The sequence below is a fragment of the Berghia stephanieae genome, chromosome 8, assembly GCF_034508935.2.
Source record: "Berghia stephanieae isolate SIO BIC M18660-M18661 chromosome 8, UCSD_Bste_1.3, whole genome shotgun sequence".
Taxonomy (NCBI): domain Eukaryota; kingdom Metazoa; phylum Mollusca; class Gastropoda; order Nudibranchia; family Aeolidiidae; genus Berghia; species Berghia stephanieae.
The window spans coordinates 3,089,364-3,096,863 of record NC_088367.1 but is presented as its reverse complement, the minus strand read 5'-3'; the positions used below and the strand labels follow the sequence as shown (position 1 = coordinate 3,096,863).

At 37.3% G+C, this 7,500-nt stretch overlaps 1 protein-coding gene across 4 annotated transcripts in view; it reads right to left on the bottom strand.

Moving 5' to 3' along the window:
• LOC144978028 (serine/arginine-rich splicing factor 7-like) overlaps window positions 1–3,863 on the bottom strand; it is a 13,361-nt gene extending 9,498 nt beyond the window's left edge. For 2 of the 4 annotated variants that reach the window (XR_013646451.1, XM_078923501.1), the window contains exon 1: window positions 3,777–3,863. The gene's annotated coding sequence lies outside the window, so the exon portion shown is untranslated. The other 2 variants (XM_078923504.1, XM_078923503.1) reach the window with 2 other exon arrangements.
• Window positions 3,864–7,500: the final 3,637 nt, after the last annotated feature.

Sequence of the window (7,500 nt, the reverse complement as noted above, 5' to 3'; positions counted from 1 at the left end):
CTGCTTATCTGATTTTCACAATTTTGGTATCATTAGAATCGCGTTGAAAAGCACTTTAAAATGAAATAGGTTTCGTTGAGCTCAATCCAATTTGAATTTTTTACCATAAGACAGAAACGGAAGAAAAAGTTAGGGAGCTTTTCCGAGCCGAAAGCTCCTCCTACATCCCCAGTATTCTGTTGTTTTTATAATGTTCTAGTAGGAGCCGAAAGCTCCTCCTACATCCCCAGTATTCTGTTGTTTTTATAATGTTCTAGAGAGCTGAGCCGGTGTTACCAATACTTAGCTTCTAGAGAGGTGAGCCTTTGGCCTACCAACCTCCGCTGCACGTCCAACTCGCCTTGAGCATGCATTCACGTAAAATATAAAGATTTTTTTTAAAAACCTACCTTTGTTTCAAAAACTAGCATCTTTCACCTTTCTAAGAAACATTTTGATTTTTCAGAACTTTAGTTCGTTAAAAAATACCGGCCAATCTGACCCGTTGAGTCGAATGAAAACGAAATTTTGTTGTTTACACGGTTCAAAGGAAATGCCGTAAATAAGCTTTCATGGACTTCCTGTGTTGTTTTTACAGTGTCACGTGACCGTTTTGAGAAATTTGTCGTCTGCTACAAATAATTAGACCGGTAGGGGGTAGATATTTTCGTTGGAGCAGAGAAAAAGTGAGTATTATTTCTTGGACTTGTAGAGAGGCCTAGGGTCCACCAGCAGTCAAGTTGATTGAATAAAAGAAAAAAAGGCCTTTTTTATCCGCCGCCACCACCACCGTGAGAGTGGAGAAGGGGGGGGGGTTGCATGATGAAGACGAAAGGGAGACGTGTCGCTTGGTGACGTAGAGCATGTCAATGATGCTGGCAGATATTCTTAACCCCTTAACAGCGAAGCAAATTTTTTGCTTTCAGATAATAGTTTGCTTTTATCTTTATTATTGTTAACGGAGAATACAGCTTTTCCATCAAGAGAGCAGTCAGACTATCGCAACTCGGACTTCAATTGTCGATAATCGTTTTGCCGTTACTTGTCTTTTGATGAAAGAGGATTTGGTGTTAGGTCAAAGATCGAATTTGGCTGCTAAAGGTTGCATTGCTACTGGGTTTGCTCCCCCCCTCCCTCTTCCTTTTTTTTCTTTTTTTTCAACTTAGTATTGTTGATTGCTATTTCCTTTTTTTATGATTAGCAAGTGCCGTAGGAGTCTCACAGGATGCAGGAGTACTGCAATTAACCCTTTGCCAGTGACATTGATTTTTTTTTTTTTTCAAATAATAGTCGTCATTTATATTATTTTTTAACGCAGAAAAAAAAAAGTTTCCACCATAAGAGCAGTAAGAATATTGATAAAAAGCGCTTTGAGCACGTTGGGTGGATATTGCCCTATATAAAAGCTCAAGTTTTTAAATTGTAATTTGTTTGTCTTTTGATGAAAACGGTAAGATTTTATTTTTGGTCCAAGTAAGATTGATATTCGCCTTTAAAAGGTTAAGTTGTTTTGTTTTTTTTCAGGTTTTTGCTTTTTTTCAAATGCCTAGTGAGAGAGAAAAAACAAAACAATCATACATGTATCTGCAAACAGCAGAACGTTTTCACTTTACAATGAGATGGGAAGGGGAAGGGATAACACTATGACAAGAGAGAGAGAGAGAGAGAGAGAGAGAGAGAGAGAGAGAGAGAGAGAGAGAGAGAGGAGAGAGAGAGAGAGAGAGAGAGATGGGGGGGGAATGGGGGGGGGGGGGGGGGGGGATAGGGGATAGTAAGGGGGAATGGGAAAAGATGAAAGAAACAATGGGTTGCCTGATGACGTAGATCAAAGGATTGTTACAGCTGTGTTCACGGTGCGTACTTCGTGAAATTTTAACCTTTTACAGTGACACTGATTTTTTTCTCCAGATTGCTTACGCAGAATAGATCGTTTCCACCAAGAGAGCAGTAGTAAGAGTATATTTCGACTCGGGCTTCAATTAAACTATAAATCGCAAAGCTTGTCTTTTAATGATAACATTAAGACTAAGATCTGGAGTTTGGGGAGTGTAAGATGGAATCTCGCCATTAATGGTTAAAATTGTTTTGATTTTTTTTTAAATAACACACACACACGAGCGCGCGCGGTCACGACAGCGAGGACCATCTATTGCTTGTGTTGCAACGGTAAACCAGTTTACGTGTACATAGATCCTGAGGCTAGATGCCCCGTTACCGTGTACGTAGGCACTCCCAAAAAAAAAAAAAAGAAAGAGACACACACACACACATACACAGGCACACACACACACACACACAGTCTCGCATCCGCTACGAACTAATTTTGCGCACCAATTTTTACTGCACTAATGCACCAAATTGCATACCTATCTAGGGACACTTTTTTCCGTATCTTTTTCTCAATAAACTTTTTAAAAAACCTTTGTTTTGCGCGGCAGGCGGCAGGCACTTGGCACTAGGGGGCACCAACCATTGGACAGACGAAAAAAAAAACTCGATTTCGCGAGGAATGAATCATGAAAATATTTAGGATATAATTTCAAACACAACTTTTGAAATTCATCAAGGATTGTCTAGTACCGAATGTTTTTTGATAGAAAACAAATGTAGCTTCAAATCTAAACTGCTTTTGACGGTAAGCGGTAAGTTTTTATTTATTTTTCTGTCCAAACGAATGATTTGTCCTGGTTATAGAAGCTAAGTATTGGTAACACCGGCTCAGCTCTCTAGTAGTAGGTACTTTGGTAAAAAATTCAAATTGGATTGAGCTCAATGAAATCTATATCATTTTAAAGTGCTTTTCAACACGATTCTAATGATACCAAAATTGTGAAAATCAGATAAGCAGAAAAAAAGTTATGTTAGTTTAAAGGCTGAAAAATGGTCTTCTATTTGCCTTTGTTATTTACTGACGGACTTTGTGACCTGAAAATTGTTGCATTTCCGGTAGTAACCACCATTTGGATTTCAAAACTGGTCTAAAATGGCCGCTAAGATTTGAGTAGGGATTTTACTGGAACGAATTTCATGGATGCGGTATACAACTTTGCCCTGAATTTAATTTTATAAAAAAGTTAAGATGTTAAATAAACGTGCCAGCATGAAATTTTGATTTACCAAGTTCTAATCTTTTAATTATCCAAAGCTAAATTATACCCTATTTTATCCATAATCAAAAGTTATACTAAATTGTCATTGATTTTAAAATAAACTACACCAAACGATAGAGTAATTTCTCCTGAAGAAAATAAGACATAAATCATTAAAATCCATCCATAAACAAAAAATCTATGGAACTTTTTCTGAGACCCATCACTCAAAAGTCCAAAAAATCGGGTCACAGCCGCTAGGCCATTTATCGGCTCCCTGCTGGAGGGCCAAATGGACGTTTACCAAAGTACCTACTAGTAGGTCGTGCCCGGTTACCTTGTAGTCCAGTGACGTAGACATTGTCTTATAAAAAAAAACAAGAATACTGGGGATGTAGGAGCTTTCGGAAGGCCTCCCATTTGGCCTACAAGTCAAATGAAAAGCTAACATGGCTGGGTCAACCCAACATAATTTTTGAAGGAAGGCAAAGCCACAATTACAAAGCACACTCCCAAATCAACCAAAGCCAAAGGCCCACCACCCACACTTCCGACTTACAATCGACACATTTAAATGAAGACACTGGTCGATGCTTAAATCCTAAATAACCGCTTTATAATCAATATTCTGGTGCTTGGCATACAATTCTAGGAAATAAGCAATTCAATAGATACTGATTTGTAAACTGAAAACCAAATAATACTCACGTTACGGTCTACCTACAGAAAATGGCGTTTTATCGACGATTTGATACTGGAAATGACGTCACGCGAGATTTCATTTGTGGGTAACATTTGCCAGATAGTTTTGATGATATAGCTAAAACAAAAGTCATAGAAAAATACAAATAAATGGGTAAATGTAGGGAAAACTCAAAGACTACCAGGTGAAAATGGAATGGCTTCCGATTAAAACAATACAAACAGTGGACGTTTCGACTCAGCAAAACAATAAACAAAGAAAAGTTAAAAACAAATAAGATAAAAAGTAATAAGAATTGTGGAGTGTTTACTCCTAGACGGTTACAGTATGAATGAGAATGGAGCGTGAGGTCAATTTTTAATTCTTCTTCTTCTTTTTCGTTCCCGTCACGTCACATGGTCAGTCCGGTCTGGTGAATGAAGCCCACAGTGGTCCTGAGGTCGTCCTCACTGCCGTACAGCTTCTTTGAGTATGGGGTTGGATCAGGCCAGAAGTTCCTTCTCAACTGGTTGAATTTTTAATTCAGAAAAGTGAGTGGAGCAGGCACTTATGTTGGTAACAACAAGATATGAAGTGAATAGAAAAGTGCCAGAAGACAATAGAGAATAAAAATTTTTATTCTCTATTGTCTTCTGGCACTTTTCTATTCACTTCATATCTTGTTGTTACCAACATAAGTGCCTGCTCCACTCGCTTTTCTGAATTAAAAATTCACCCCATACACCGGAGCATACTCAATGTCTCAATCGTTTCTATGTTATATGTTTGTGTTGAGAATATTGGCTATTAAGCTTAACTGCTGGTCAAAATTATTCGCGATGGTGGTGTACGAACGAATCGGCGGTCTCAAGAAGTGGGTGAGAGAGGGATCTAGTAATGACTTTGAGTTTGAAACGAATATTTTTGTGTTCGTGGATAGCTCACACGGTAGAGCCACGCTCTCACCTGCCAGGCGGAGTTGTCGTACCAATAAGGTCGCAGGTTCAAACCCCACCACCGCCGCGAAAAAAATTTTTATTCTCTATTGTCTTCTGGCACTTTTCTATTCACTTCATATCTTGTTGTTCTCAACTGGTTGTACCTTGGACATTCCATTAGGACATGATGTCCATTTTCATTTTCAAGTCCGCAGTCACATTGTCCAGAGGCACCTGCTCTGGACATCCTCCACATATGTTCCTTTAACTGGTTGTGTCCAGTTCTCAGTCTAAAAAGTTTACCAACATTGTACTGCAGTGGATTCCAGGACACTGTGGGATACTTGGAAATCAGATCGCTGACCAACTGGCAAAGGCAGGCAGTCGCATGCAGCAACCCTCCCCAATGTACTCAACAGGAGAAATTAACAAAATGGCCAAATTTATCCAGTCTCAGAGATGGAGAGAGAAGCACCCAGAATACAACATGAATGACCTAATCAAGGTGCTCAACAGAAAGGAACAGGTCATCATCTTCAGACTGAGAACTGGACACAACCAGTTAAAGGAACAGTTTTTAATTCAGAAAAGTGAGTGGAGCAGGCACTTATGTAAATGAAGTGAGTAGGAAAGTGCCAGAAGACAATGAAGAATAAAAATTTCGCGGCGGCGATGGGGGCTCGAACCCGCGACCTTACTGGCACGACAACTCCGCCTGGCCGGGAAGATCGTGACTCTAACGTATGAACTATCTTCTTCTTCTTCTTCTTCTTCTTCTAGGTTCCATGCCTGGTCCAGGCTTCGGATACTGCATGAATTATCTCTCTCCATTCCTCCCTGTCTCTTGCTTTTTCAAACAGCTCTTGGATTGTTAGGTTGGTGAAGCCCTTCAGTTGGTCTATGAGTGTTTTTCTTTGTCTCCCCCGGGCGCGTTTACCAGTTATTTTTCCACAACTATCTACGACCCCAAAAAAGATCGCTTCGAACCCTAGTCTTATTGGAGCCTTCTCTTCCCGACTTCTTGATGTCACGGGTTCAACACACACAAACGCTAGTTAGTTGGCCAGCATTTAAGCTTAATAGCCAATATTCTCAACACAATCATGTAACATAGGAACGATTGAGACATTGAGTATGCTCCGTTATTTGGGGTGAATTTTTAATTCAGAAAAGTGAGAGGAGCTGGCACTTATGTTGATAACAACAGTGTGTGAAGAAGGCTAATTTCTAGAAATGAATGGAAAAAAAAGAAAATAGAAATGTAATGGTAGTAGTAGTAGCATAAATTATAGACGGTAGTAGTAGTAGTAGTAGTAGTAGTAGTAGTAGTAGTAGTAGTAGTAGTAGTAGTAGTAGTAGTAGTAGTAGTAGTAGTAGTAGCAGCAGCAGCAGCAGTAACCTAGTATAGATTGTAATAATAATAATAATAATAATAATAATAATAATAATAATAATAATGATAATAATAATAATAATAATAATAATAATAATAATAAATAATAATAATAATAATAATAATAATAATGATAATAATAATAATAATAATAATAATAATAATAATAATAATAATAATAATAATAATAATAATAATAATAATAATAATAATAATAATAATAATAATAATAATAATAATAATAATAATAATAATAATAATAATAACACGAAGAAGAAGAGAAGAAGAAGAAGAAAAGAAGAAGAAGAAGAAGAAAGAAGAAGAAGAAGAAGAAGAAGAAGAAGAAGAAGAAGAAGAAAGAAGAAGAAGAAAGAAGAAGAAGAAGAAGAAAGAAGAAGAAGAAGAGAGAGAAAGAAGAAGAAGAAGAAGAAGAAGAAGAAGAAGAAGGAAGAAAGAAGAAGAAGAAGAAGAAGAAGAAGAAGAGAAGAAGAAGAAGAAGAAGAAGAAGAAGAAGAAGAAGAAGAAGAAGAAGAAGAAGAAGAAGAAGAAGAAGAAGAAGAAGAAGAAGAAGAAGAAGAAGAAGAAGAAGAAGAGAAGAAGAAGAAGAAGAAGAAAGAGAAGAAGAAGAAAGAAGAAGAAGAAGAAGAAGAAGAAGAAGAAGAAGAAGAAGAAGAAGAAGAAGAAGAAGGACGGCTGGTAATAATGGGCAGGGTGGGCAAATACCAGCCTGTTTTTTTCAAGTTATATGCTGTATTACCAGGTCCGAAATAATCAAATTTAAATTAGATAATTTCAAAAGTTACTACTTAAACGTGATACTTCGTACTGAAATCAATGTGTGTGTATTTTTGATAGATTGCGAATCACCGTGCACCCCTGAATGCATAAATCAGGATACGCTCCTGTTCTGTTTTTTATCCCCCCCCCCCCCCCCCACCAACCACTCCACTCCGCCCACATCGTCATCTCATCGTCACGTCGCCTGACGATTTTTGCTGTCTGGCCTCTCTAGTACTAGATAGGTCGGGCTAATTCAAATGAGCCCACCTTATTAACCAGTGAAAACTAAATAGGGATTTTGGCAAGCGAACGTTTTCTTATTTATTGCCTTACTTGTGCTGGTACCATTGATGTAATGACTTTGGGAAGGTTCCAGTATTGAATTAAATTTATTAATTAACTAATTTTATATCAATTTAGTATTAATTTGTGTTGTTTTTATATATTTGTTTATCCATTTAAACCATTTCTTTTTTTCTCGTTTTCTTTAGTGCTTCTCAAAACTCATTTATTTAAATTGTTTTCTTATTTGTTTTATGTTGTTGTTGTTTTTTGGGTTTTTTGTTTTGTTTTGTTTTTTAACAAATTAATTTGTTAGTTTTTTTTTATTCTTAAAGTAATTACCGCTGTATTTATATT